Raw genomic sequence first — 14,387 nt, forward strand, 5'->3', positions numbered from 1 at the left:
GACCTGAGAAGGGTCAAAGTAATTGTGATTCCATGTTGTCCTGTGGTACCGAATCCATCTGTGATCCTATTTCAAATGTGATTGATTTGTGTCAAGCAATCTTTTCGATACCCTTACATGAGGTAAGCCAGTTTTTGTTTGCTTGCTGGCTAGAGAACCATGTGATAACATGGTGTTGTATTCCACAAGGGTATACTGAGAGTCCATCCATCTTTAACCAGATCTTGAAAAAGAATCTTGAGAGCTTGGTGTTGCCGAAAAGCTCAGTGCTTGTGCAGTACATTGCTTCAGAGATCGAGGAGACTTGTAGGGATGATACCATTGCTCTCTTAAATAACTTGGCAGAGAATGGACACAAGGTCATGTATCTGGGTCATCGCATTGAGAAAGGCGTCTCCAGACCACATTGAGGCGATCATGAAAATTAATCCACCTACTACACAGAAGGAAGTCAGAATGTTTTTGGGAATGGTTGGTTACTGCTGACAATGGATTCCCAACTTCTCATTGAAGACGAAGCCTTTGCAGATATAGGCACACAAGGATGTGAGTGATCCGGTACCATGGGATAATGAATGCTTGATGGCCTTCTTAGAGCTTAGAGAAAGCCTGTGTTATGCCCCAGCTCTGGAAATGCCGAATTATAAAGCATTTTCATTATTCTGTTGCGAGAGGGAGGGTTATAAACTATCTGTACTCACCCAGATACATGGGTGTGTCTGTAGACCAGTGGCTTACTTCTCAGCTACATTAGATCCTGTAGCTTCAGCGTTGCCCGGATGTCTTAAATCTGTTGCTGCAACTGGTGTCATCATTGAGAGGTGTGAAAGTATTGTGATGGGTTATCCCCTTACTGTTTATGTTCCACACTCAGCGGAGCTCCTGATGACGAGAACCAAAACACGGCATTTGACTAATAACAGGCTCACCCGCTATGAGCAGATTTTATTGACCTCTGAGAATGTCATCTTGAAAAGATGCTCTGTATTAAATCCTGCTACTTTGATACCTGTTCCAAGCATTGAGGGAGAAGATTGTGAGGACCATGACTGTCTGGATGTGACTGAACTCTGTACCAAACCAAGACCTGACATTTTTGATGAACCACTCTCTGATTCAGAACAAGTCCTTTTTATCAACTGTTCATGTCTAAGAGACAATGAGGGTTACTTGAGAGCAGCTTTTGCGGTCTGTACCATTTTTGGAGTTGTGAAAGCTAGTGGTTTACAGGGATTACAGTGTGCACAAGTAGCTGAGATCATTGCCTTGCACGTGCATGCCTTGTTTCTGGTCATATCTGAGTCACCATCTATACCGATAGCCAATGCGGTTTCGGTGTGGTTCATGACTTCGGACAGCTATGGTCACAGAGAGGGTTCTTAACATCATCAGGATCTCCTATCAGAAATGGGGCATTTGTGAGACGACAGTTGAATGCCTTACAGCGACCAAAGGAAGTGGCCGTGGTAAAGTGTGCTGCCCATGGGTAGGCGGAGGATTTTGTCACCATGGGTAAAAGATACGCGGACGAAGTTGCACGCTTTTGTGCTGTTAATGCTTGCATCTTTAATGGGGATTACTTAGGCGAGAGCACAGAAAGAACAGAGCTCAGCATGATGTTAGCCATAGCGGACACTTGGGATCAGGTCAAGCGTCTGCAGGGAGAAGTGTCAGATCAAGCAGAAGCTGGTTGGATCAAAGCAGGTTTTGAAAAGAGAGAAGATGGCATTTGGGTTTCAACAAATGGGAGAGCGGTGTTACCGGAATGCCTGTTGAGCCCTATGGCAAGACAGATTCATGGAGCAGTTCACATTGGGAGAGATGCAATGGTGCGAGTGTTCAGACAAACATGGTTTAACCCAAGATTTCGTGTGTTTGCAGAAGCAGTGTGTCACAGGTGTGTTACGTGCCACAAGATGAATGCTGGAAAGAAAACTGTGGCTGCTTTGAGTCACATCTGGAAGTCGGGTGGTCCCTTTAATAGGATTCAGTTAGATTTCATTGAGATGCCTGGGTGCAATGGGCTGAGGTACATTCTGGTTGTGGTGTGCATCTTTTCACGGTGGTTGGAAGCATGCCCGTTTAGCAGGTGTGATAGCCTTACAGTAGCCAAGCGGTTACTTAGAGGGTTGATTCCGCAGTTCGGGTTTCCAACTTCATTTGAATCAGACAAAGGAACTCACTTCCATAGTGAGATCATGAAGCTGTTGTGCACTGTTTTGCAAGTTGATCAGACATTACACTGTAGCTACAGGCCGGAGGCATTTGGCTTTGTGGAGCAGGTCAATGGAACCTTAAAGATGAGAATGACAAAAGTGTGCTCCTCTACGTCACTTAGATGGCCTGATGCATTGCCTTTGGTACTGATTAGTTTGCGCAGTACTCCAGATAGGAGAACTGAATTATCCACGCATTAAATTTTGATGAGGAGTGCCATCTACAGCATTGATAAACATCACCAAGGATTTGATCCTTGATTATTGCAAAGGACTGGCTGACATAGTCTGTTCTGTGTCTCACCAGGTTGAAGCTGCGACTGCACTGACTTTGTAGGACCTCTGCCATGACCTGTGTCCAGGGGATTGGGTCTTGGTCAGGAAACATACTCCCTAAGCCTAACTCCTAAAACAAAGACATAATTTTAACTACCAAAAATGGGTTTCTCTACCTGCAACAGAAACGTGAGAGAGAACAAGTTTTGCATACACATGAATTCTACTAGCAAATCTAGCTCAAGAGCAGCAGGGAGAAATACACATCAGGCATACAGAATTCGGCCAACATAAGAAACAACATGTAATTTCATTAAGCACACATATATGTGATCATTTTTACTAAGCACATTTAAATCACTGTTTTACATCTCAACGAATTATAGTTCATTAGTTACATAAAAAATTCTTCACATTAAGGCTTTCATCGAATAGTATGTAATTGCAATGTTGATTTCTCCACGCTATATAGAAATATGCCTATCACTTCACCTTACGTGTTATTACAGTACACAATCTAAGGGCACAAATGTTAATACAGTAAAAGATTATGCGGGTGCGGACTACCCATGTTTATAATGCACCCCTACAAACGACAGAGCACTTTGCGCTCTATCAGATCCCCCCTCTGATGATTAGTGTCATCACACTCACCATATTTCCTGTAGAAAGAACCGACCTAAATAGAAGTTGTAGCCAGTCTTCCCTGTTGAAACTTCTCCAAACTCTCAAGATTCTCATAGTGACTGCCCTGCAGTCTCTCCAGTCTCCTCTCTCACTGTCTAAGAGAATTCTCAAGTTGTCTCGATCTATGCCACTTGAAAGCTTTCACTGTTCCCATCAAAAAAGGATGACACAAACCACAACTATGACTATTGGCTTCAGGATATAACCAAATAATTCCCTTCCCAAGATTTTCAAACCAACTTCCAATCTTTCCAAATCCTTTACCAACCTTTCTCCAAACTCCCTCCATTGCCAAGTCATGTATCTCAAGATGTAATGTTACCTATATGCTTCCTCAGATCCTTACTATGATCTGGGATATAAGTACAGCACTTTTGAACCCTCAACATTTTACAGACTCCGCCTTCTTTGGCTAATAACACATCTAAAGCAAGACAGTTTTGCATCACCATAGCCCTTATTAAAACCATCTCTCCATCCACAAGTAGTAATGACTGAGCTGTATTGACTGACAACTTGTCCACTATAGTTGACAACTTTCTAATCTTGACATTATTCATAGCTACTCCCTAACTTGGTATCAATGCTCCAAACACATCCCCTACAATCTCCCCTGCACTCGTACAATGTTTCTCTCCATGCAGTGGCTTCTACTTCAAAGGCTTCAAATCCTCCACATGGTATATCTTTGGAAACACAACGGCCACATAACATGCACTGTACCAATTCAGTGGCAGTCATACATAAGCATTTTTCCCACACACAAAATAGACATTGGGCACCACTTGTACCGTCTCCTGTAAGAACTTCTTTGCAGTGGCTTCAGTCGTAAAGATCTGATCATACACACTTTGTCCCAAAAATATCTTGTCATAATATGTTTGTACCTGCCAAATGCAAAGCTTTCCTCGTTGCTCCCAATCTAAAGTTCTTGAACCATGACTTCGCTTAGCCTTGTGAGCTAACTCCTCCTTGGTCCATTCAAAATTTCCTTTTCTACTGTCTTTCTATGTCTGTCTTCTACTTGGTCTACAAACTCCTTTTCTATGTCAGTCAAATTATGTCTATGTGCATAAGCTGTGTCTAATGTAACAGTAGGTATGAAGTACTTCCCTATCCTCTCTTCTTGCTTGTAATAGTCATATGTGTTCAGGTGCTTGTAATCTGGAACCTCTGAAAGCACCACATCATAATTCGAGAAATAGTACTCGTAATGACCCTTACCATAAAACATGCTAAGCAGCAAACTACAAGTGATACCATACATCAAGGGCAAATGATGGTATCTGATACCCTGTTCAACTGACGCTGGTAACTGTTTACACACATAGCAATCCCTTACATCCATTGTATTCACATACTCCTACAACAGCTTCGCATAAGCATTCAAGGTTCAACTGTAGATTTGGCTTTGTATTAATTCCAATGTATTTCTACGCCCTCATTTTGAGGTTTTTGTATGTCCCGCTGTTCTTGGCTTTGTAATAAACTAACTAAACTTTGAATTATGAGTCTGTGATTCTTCGGAGTCATAAGTCATTGGAACTGTAATGTATAATTGGTTAATCAACATTTTCTCCCCTCCACACTTTCAAGCAGACAGCAAAGAGACAATGGCCAAGGGTTCCAGAGTAAGCCTAGAACATGGAACCTGGCTCCATCAGTATGTTCGTGGGTACAGTTTGCTGGTGAAAGTTGTTAATGTGACATTATTAAGTGATAGTGCATGGAGGATGATAGTGTAGTGTTGAAAGATGGGACCACAGCGAAGGGATTGCTATGAGTTGAGAGTGTATATTGCTTTAGGTCTGTTAGGTGAAAGTACAATGTTGAGGTAGCAGTGCAGTGATAACTTGTGGTCGTGATAGGTGAACTCGTGGTGCACTGAGATATTTTTACGGCAAAAGATGGCACTCTTTATCGTTTTAAACCTTCCCCATCTGTCCTCTGCCTCCATTACAACATCATGCACTCGCAGCAGAAGCTCCAGGAGGCAGTTGTTGGTTGTTGTTGAGCTGCTGCCAAGTACAGGGATTTCCTGCACACACTTTATGTTCCAAACACCTGGCTGGCCTAGAATTACCTGAGGTAGGAGGCAGAACAGCAGGGACACCACAGAGGAGCAAGAGTTAGATCCATAACTGGCCTTCGACTCATTACCATGCAGTTAGCCCCAAAATGCCCAGGTTTGAGTAAAGTGCTTATTGCACAATGCATTTAGTTGTCTAAGCCCAAGATATGCGTGGAGAAAGTTTGCAATATTGCGGCCTCTACTGGTTGTGTGCATACTGAATCTTTGCTGTGTTTAAGTGAGGGAAGCTTGCACTGTTGTTGGCTATGAAGCATCAACTGTGACTACTGGCGAGGGGAAGTCGCACTATTAGTTCCTTTAATGTGCTTGTGCTGTTTGTGTGAAGGAACCGTGCACTTTTGCAAGTTTGTGTGTAAATTAATGCTGCTGCCTGTTCTGAACCTAGGTCTTCCGAGACAGTTGTACCTGTCCTGTCAATATAAGAAACTTGCACTATCGATTCACTTCTGTACCTGATTTTTGAGTATAAGGATTCTCAATGCACTGTGCATAGCTGGGATAAGTCTGTAAATAAGCTGGTATGGCTGCTGCTCATAACACACCGGTTCTATTAGCAAGGAAGTGTGAATTACAGCTCAACATGTTGCACCACTTCTATTTGAGACCAGAACTTTTAACTTTCCTGATTACAAGCATGTGTGTGTAGCTCATCCAGTTGAGGTTTGTTTTTTGGTTCTTGAAGGTCTGGATTTGCAATAGAAAATATGGAGCTACAAGAACCAGAATGCAAAGAAAAATAAATATTGGCAAAGTCAAAAGATCTAGCCAAGGCACACTGATGCGATGTTTATTTTCTTCTCAAAGCTTTTTTGACCATGTGCAATAAAAATAAAAAGAAGATTGATAAGATGTCCTTGCTGACACCTAAATGTGGCAGCCAAGCACTTCCAATAAAAGTCTGAACCGTAAAAATAAGGTTAACCACCACAGAATAGTATGGGTGCTCTCTAGTAGCCAGGTATACCAAGATCAGGTGTACAAACCTTTTTGCTTAGAAACACTTTTTTCGTTTAATTTAACATCACAGTAAAATTGGATTAATTCACAGACATAAAGGTACTATTGGCATTGAATCGCTGATATTTGAAAACATGCTTTAAAAACACAAGAATGACAAACAAATAAAGAATGGAAAGCATTGGCAAAGTAAAGTGTTAGCCAACCAACACCAGCACTGAAATGCACTTCTCTTTAGGCAGATTTGCACATGATGAGAAAAAATTCCATCACTCACTGTGCAAGAGGGCCAGCAAAATGACCTGATCAATAGCCCCATATTCTGTGGTGTGAGGAGGCAAAATGTGAATGACAACTAAACAGACCAACATATGAAGAGGACTGACCATAAGACTCTCTGTGTATTATGTATAAAATCAATTGTTTCCACGCGGAATGTAACTGTTTTGCATAGGGGTAGAGGTTTTTTTTGTAATGGGTGACAGGATTTGGTCTCCCTTACTGATGCACTTTTCACAATAGGTAGGTCAAACAAAAACATTTAAAAAACTTCAGGGTTGTTGGTTGAGGCTGGAGTTTATCTAGATGGTGAATGTATAAATATGGCTATATGATACCTATAGTGAAAAGTATCAGTATATGTACACATATGTAGGAAAGTGCCCTTTTTGACTGGTCACCGTATTTTTTAGAATCAATCCTTTTTATTGAGTGATACACCTGCAAAGTACACGACTCAACTGCCTACATCCTTCGGCCGGCAGAGCGAAACAGAATATGCCATACACTGCGCACAGGTCTACAGCCCGGAGGGCGACCCCGCAAAAAAATGATGGAGCACAGGCCAGGCCTGTCAGGCAATTGTTCATGTATCACATTTTAGAAGAAAAGTTCAAAAACAAAACAGATAAACCCCTCTCCCAACCCTCCCCACCCTCTCCGCTTCAGCCTCTACCCTCCTCCCCGAAGCCCTGAGAGTGAACAGCCTGGATCAAAGAGAAGTCAACCCTCCCCAGTAGCCCCTGCCGGCTCCAAAGGGATAAGCTGAAGACTTTGCAAATATTTGGGGCACATAACTTCCCGCAACTCCTTTGACAGAAGCCGCAAAAAAGGGCCCCAGAGCTTCACGTATTCCGAGCCACTCCCATCAAGTCTGAGCGATAGGCGCTCCATCGCAAGCAGGTGCCAGAGCCTCCGGATCCAGTCCCTCGGGTCTGGCACAGCCGAGGAGCCCCACTGCGCCAACAAAACCTGCCGCGCCGCGAGGAGTGCCAACGCAAGCTGTCTACCCCTCCGCGTGCGCAGGGGAAAGGACTTGGGATGAGGGAGACCTAACAGTGTGTGCACGGGGTCCCGCGGCAGCTTGATCTGAAACGCCTCATCAAGGTCGTCCAAGATCGCTGCCCAGTAACGCACCAGCTTCGGGCATCGCCACAGCAAGTGAACGAGAGTGCCAGGATGACCACACCCCGCCAGCAAAGACCAGATTTAGTAGGGTCCTAAGACTGAATGCGCGCTGTAGTATAGTACCAGTATGCCGCCACCTTATAGGCAGATTCTGCCCCCGTCGTGTCTGACGCTGTATGGTGGGCGCGAAAGAAAACATGCTCCCATTCCTTGCTCGTTAATTGGCACCCCAGCTCAGTCTCCCAACGAGCCTGCGCCTTCGACCGCTGCTGTTTAGGACGCGCCATTATCATTGCATACAGTTCCGAAATGAGCTTCCGATCATCCTTCTTATAAACCAACCAGCGCTCAAAAGCGGTCAAGGGACGGGACATCAAGGCGAAGTTGGAGGGGAGGGTCACCCAATGTGCTAACTGTGCGAAGTGGTAGGCGTCGGAGTTCGGCAGGGCAAAATACTCTTTGCGCAGTGGGGCGAAAGGGATCACTTCATCCGGTTCCAAAAGGGAGCCCACTCTCTTACATCCCTCCTCCCGCCAGCGCTGGAAAACAGGGGACGCGCATCCCGGCGGAAAGTCAGGGTGGCCCACGATAGGGGTCATAGGGGAGGGGAATGTGGTCCACCCCCGGGAGCCCACTAACTGATCCCACACCTTAAGAGTCGGAGAGGTCACCGGGGAGGAATAAAGGGCCCATGCCCTATTCTTCCGTGGAAGCCAGAGCTCACGCCAGATATTACAACCAGCGATACGCCCATAAAAGCGGAAAACCCAGCCCCCTGCAGACTTCGGCGAAGTAAGAAGCGGTAAAGCGACTCTCGGTCTCCTATTGTGCCATAAGAATTTATTAAGCAGGTCCTGTAACTTGCGGAGGGTACCTTACGGCGGCTGTGCCGGGAGCATCTGGAACAAGTAAAGGACCCACGGCCGTCATCTTTACCACCGCAAGCCGCCCATACCAGGCTAGGCCAAGTGAGACCAATCGGATAATCACCGTATTTTTTGCCTGGTATTTGACATGATTTCGACTTGAAGTGCACTGGGTTCCTGCTAACCAGGTCCCCAGTGCCAGCTCTTTCCCAAAACTGCAAAATTGTTTTCCCCATTGGAGACACCTTTAGTACCCTCTGTAAGTCCCTAGTAAATGGTACCCCTGGTGCCTAGGCCCTGAGGTACCCAAGAGGGTCCCCAAGGGCGGCAGCACGAATTGTGCCACCCTAAAGAACCCCTCACCAAGCTCTTGCAAACTGCCACTGCAGGCTGCGAGTCATGGTGTAGACAAAAGTGAAAACACGACATAGAACACAGCCTGTATGCCCTGCCTGCCAACACTGCATGAAATATAAGTAAGCCACCCCTACAGCTGGCCTTACCATCCTAAGGAAGGGTGCACTATACTACATGTGGGGGCATAACTGCGTGAGCAGATATGCGCCCGTACTGGTCAGTTCCATTAGTGCCAGTACGCGTGATCAGGGATGCCACTCTAAAAGCATGTGCTGGACACTGCTGAAAATGATTTCTCCAGCTACATGATGGCTTCACTCAAAATAGGGATGTTTGGTATCAAACATACCACATTAATAAACCCACACTGATGTCAGTGTCGGATTTAGTAATACATGTACCCAGAGACCAACTTAGAGGTGCTCCTGAACACTTACCAACCACTGGTGTGCTGACTTCCTGGTTTTGGCCAGCCTGACACCAGAAAGGAACTTCTGACCCCCAAGCTGAGGACCTTTGCTCTACGGGGACCTTAAGCCAAGCCTGCTTTGCACCCCCGCCCACAGGATGACCTGCAGATTAGCATTCCAGGGCCGGTGAGCTTCAAATAGGCCACCTGCCTTTGATATGCAAATCTGGCGTCTCTCACAAGAGAGGAAACTCACCCCCTTTGTTCAGAGCTACTGACACCTGCACAGGCAGGAAAACTAGCTAGGCAAGACAGGTGTGTCCACCCTCAGGTGTGTACCAGCCCTGAACCAGCCAACCTGAAATGGATATGACTTTTCGGATGTGACCATCTTGGTGATGGCAAATTTTGGATCTCTGGGTCAGGGATATGCCCATTGCACCCAAGAAGTGGTCATATATGGGGCGTAGTACCACATGGTTAAGTAGCCCATTGGCTACTACACTATTGCACCCTAACGCCCCGAAATTCAGTTCTATTGGAGCTATGGCAACAGGAAATCAGATCCTGCTGAACAAAAGAAGAAGAAGAGTCGTGAAAGCAAGAACTGCAGAAGAAGCAACTGACTTGGCACCAGCCCTGCCGGCCAGTTCACCTATTCTAGACAATTGCACTAAAGTATTTTTGCCCTGCTGCTGATCCTCCGGAGCCTGGGGGGATGGCCAGCACTTTTCCAAAGACTCAGGAACTCCAGTGGAACAGCGGAGCTGTTCCCCTGCATCTTGCACAAACCAAAGACTGAGTTGTGAGGCTTCAAGACGGTAAAAATCCGACACCGGAAAGCACCACTGCATCCGAGATGCCTAGCCCAAGCTGAAGTGGGACAATGGTACCAATGTGGTCCCGAGATCCTGATGACTTACAAAGAGGAACATGGAAGAGCCACGAAAGCAAAAGACCGAAGAACAGCAACTGACTGTCTGCTGTTCCCAATCAAAACTGTGCCAAAGATGTCTTGTCCTGCAGCTGCTGTGCCTCCAAAGCCTGGGAGGACTTCCTGCCTTCCATAAAGACTCAAAACCTCCAGTGGAGCAGCAGAGCTGCTTCCCTGCATCCAGAAGACACCCCAAAGAAGACTATCAGTGCTCTGGACCTCAAAATCCTGACAATGCAACACACCACTGCATCCATGCTTCCGAGCTGGAGTTGGAGCTGAAGTGGGCCAATGGGTGCCAGCGTGGTCCCCCAGTCCTCTAGAGACAAAGCTAACTTTGGCTTTGCCCACTGTGGACTTCCCGCCGCTGACTGCAGCTTCTGTTTGCAGGCCCCCTCTACCACAAGTGCTCCTGGGGATATACATCTGACACCTAAAGACACCTCTGCATCCTTTGGCTGGCCCCTGGAGAAGGGGACCAAAGGCGTCTTCACGTCCCTGAGCATCAAAAGAGTTGACCCCCTTGCTGGTTCAGCCGGACTGGTCCCCCAGCCCAAGCATGCAGTCTCTTTTTTGACAGACCGATCTTCATAGACTTGAATAGGGCATCCAACTCTGTAAGGCACCTCTGTACCCGGCTGCCCCAGTGCTGCCCGAAGTGAACTGTTGGTACTGCCTTGGACCTTGCCCCATACTCACCTTAAGTCCAGAAGATTGGTCTAATAAGCCGCTTCCGAGTGCCCGAATGCAATACATGTTTTTCCTTCAGAGGTTAACATTACCACAAAGTGCTTTGATTACGATTTAAAGTACCAAAAACCTGTGACCTTCAAACATTCAATTATAAAAAGTACTTACCTGATGGTGATGATCTTGGTGTCTAAAGTTATATAAAGATTCATGTAATTTGTATAAATTGGTGTGGATCTCCTTATGGAGTCATGTGCATCATTTATTGACTATTGTGCGTATGTGCAGATGTCTTACACTCCTCTCTGATAAGCCTAAGGCTGCTCTGCCACACTACTCCCTAGAAGGGCACCTAGGGATTGCTAGAGCAAGCCCCTGTTCAATAGTAACATACTGAACTCTTTTGCACGGTAAACCTCTTTTTGATATACCATATAAACAGCCGTTTTCCTACAACATATTTATTTCAGTTTTTCTAAATTGAGTAGGGCTACAAGATTGCTAAAGCTGTTTCTAGACCACAGATAAAAATCTGAACAGATGAGCTACAAACCTGAATAGTGAAACTTAAGAACTTGTTTGTGATGAAACCTTGCACAACTCTGTCTGTGCTGTTTCTTGTCAGTGTGTGAGGAGCACATTACCGCAATTGGCTTCATGTCGCTTATGACACAGTCTGCCAGCCCCGGCTTTAGTGCCAACAGCACTAGACTTATTTGGATTTTGGGACCCTTCCCCACAAAGTTAAAATAAAAAAGCGGGAAGCTCCAGAATGTAAGCTGATGTTGACAGAAGAAAAGCATAACCAGCTGATGTTGTGACACATGAGATGGAGCTACTGACAAGAGCGAGACCATGCACTGCTGGTGCCCATGCAGTATTTACTACAGCGTGAGGGAATCGTGAGATTTTTATTTTTTTACAAAATTGTCAAATGGATAATGAAGCGTTGCGCCTGCAAAGTATAACGCCGCGTTTAGGGTGTACAGGTGAGTTGTGGCCTGAAGGGTAGCCATGTTGGAGCCAGGCAAAGAGTTAATAACGCCACTAGTTAGACATACGTGTTTATGCTGTCCTAGCACTGGCAAGGCTTCTATATGCCCATGCTTCATTCAAGTTGAAGGGACACACCAGGCCTCATCAGAGGCTCCTAGAACCTCCCTCGGTTGTCTACTGCTCACCCCCTTCATCACCAGACTCTTCTTGCATGGATCATGTAAGATGCGGCAAACAGGTTTTAAAAGGAAACCTATCAAAATTAACGATCCTTCGGTCGGTAACTAACCTGGTCCGGTGACCGCTGGCAGGGACAGATGGCCCTCCTTGGTCCTCCTAAAGATGGTTCTTCTGAATAATAAAAACAAGTGAATACCAAACGGCTCAAACTGCACGCGTCAAGTTCTTCCGGCGTTGTTGAGACGCGACAATTGCCAAGGAAACGAACAGAGACACGTGGATTGGGCTGTAAATGAACCAATCATATGAAGAATAATCTAGGCAGACTTCCGGGATTGGTTAGAAGGCGGAGTAGCGGTCTCTTCTCTTCGTAAAACATTTCTAGTGACTAATATGTGCAACTGATAGTTTGTAGATGCTTGTTGTTCAGCGGTAGGTTGCCCTATGTGTGCTTTGTAGCCTACCGCCGATGCAGATCAAGAATAATGTATCTGAAGGTGTGTTAAGTGTACTGTTCAAAATCTAGTCTCTTGCTTACAGTGCCTGCCTGGGGTGTTTTGGGCGAAGGCGAGTAATAGTACCACAGGTGCTTGTGGGAGTTGCAGTGAACCACTTTACTTGAATGTACTAATGATCACGTCACACGCACAGGGTCGGATTGGGATGAAAAATCGGCCCGGGCACCCCAAACAAAATGTGGCGCACAATTGCAGTACGCAAACATTCATTCCCAAAAAGGGGATTTCTTCTAATCCGTATCTACTCATATTTTTTTTTAATTGCAAAGTTATTTAAAACGTTTGTGTTTCTTGTTTTTTTCTCTAATTCCATTGTAAAGTATTTGAATGAAACTCCTAACCTCAATCTGAGAAAACTGGCCGCAGGCACCTGAGGCTTGTCTGTCTGGTTGTTGTGACCTGCTGTGGGGGACAAAAACTTCCTCCTTGCACTCACGACTTTTGATTGCACTGCTCAAAATACACACCTCTCTCAAAGGCTCCCAGACACCTTCTGGGGCCCGAATGGCACAGCACAGCATACCATCTACAAATAAAGAATACGAGATCCTTACCTGTCTCCTGTGTATCTGTGGGCGAGGACACGACAAATGGAAGGAGGTGCACCACATGATGGGGTCCTCCTGACGCCCTTTTGTCATTCTGCAAATAACAATTAATGGGCTTAACCTGTGGCCTTCGCAGACTACCACTCACCCGAAGCTGGAGCTCTTTTGGAAAAACAGCCCAGGTATTTGGAGTTTCTTGACCCACAGTCTAAAAAATCGGCCCACGAGCTAGCCTCTGCCATAGGCCCCTCGGGCATGGACCAATTGCACGCCCTGCCAATCCGACCCTGCACATACCCCCCGCGGGCCAGTCTGGTCGAGGGAGAACAGGTATCGAATTGATGTGAGTGTGTGTAAGAGAATGCCCTTTTTGGCATAATCACCCCCATTTTTTGGGAATGATGAGGCTGTCTTTTTTAGGTCTCACCTACGCAGCGCGCATGCGCTACATAGGAAAGAGACCTTTAGCCATCGATTCCCTTTTTGAGGCAAAAACGTGCACACGTTCCATTGCCTTCAATGGCAACGCATGCACATGTGGCGATTCCCTTGCGGGAGCGAGCGGCAGCACCATATGGTAGCAATTATCACGCCTTGCCACTTGCTCTCGCAAGGGAATCGCGCAGGCTCCCTCCTCTCTCCTCTCCTGCCGCGCACGCTTGTGCTTGGTTTTTTCATGTCTTCAATCCCACTGTTAGATACATGTTATTTTGGAGCTTTACATATTAAGTATTTTATTAGATGGCATTTCATGTTTTCAATCCAACTGTTAGGCTTGATTTTCCTCTTGGAGACTGCTGCTCCCACTCTCCTCAGCTGAAACCGGCCGCGGTCGTTCAGTGTGCATGGTCTAATTACAGCTCCGCTGCCAGCAATTAGGCACTCACACCTTGCAGCTGTAACGCGTGCATGTCAAAGAGCACGTCTCCCTGCCGCGCCTTGAGCTAAATTAGGCAAAAGCGAACAAAAATGCACATTGACTGCAGCAAGCGGCTTTTGTGTCTAATGCTGCGCTCGCCATATACTGTCTTTATGAATATTTTTTTTCTCCATTTACTGTTGTATAATGTGGGGTCCTTATTCCTAGATTCGGAACTGCTGTGAGTGTATGTATATTTGTAAGTATGTGGTATTTTTGTAGCGCTACCCTAGCCTAAGACAGCATAAAAAGCGATTTCGCATGTATTTAGATACTGAAGGTGGAATAGGAAACAGATCCCCCCGAGTATAACATAAGCATTATTGGCAAAGCTA

General features: G+C 45.8%; 1 protein-coding gene across 2 annotated transcripts in view; it reads right to left on the reverse strand.

Moving 5' to 3' along the window:
• The window catches only part of DNAI3 (dynein axonemal intermediate chain 3), a 958,656-nt gene extending 946,344 nt beyond the window's left edge, over nt 1-12,312 (reverse strand). For both annotated transcript variants that reach the window (XR_014960642.1, XM_085602077.1), the window contains exon 1: nt 12,177-12,312. The gene's annotated coding sequence lies outside the window, so the exon portion shown is untranslated. The remainder of the gene's footprint in view (nt 1-12,176) is intronic.
• Nucleotides 12,313-14,387: the final 2,075 nt, after the last annotated feature.

This window comes from Triturus cristatus, chromosome 4_2 (genome assembly GCF_964204655.1).
Source record: "Triturus cristatus chromosome 4_2, aTriCri1.1, whole genome shotgun sequence".
In the NCBI taxonomy this organism is placed as follows: domain Eukaryota; kingdom Metazoa; phylum Chordata; class Amphibia; order Caudata; family Salamandridae; genus Triturus; species Triturus cristatus.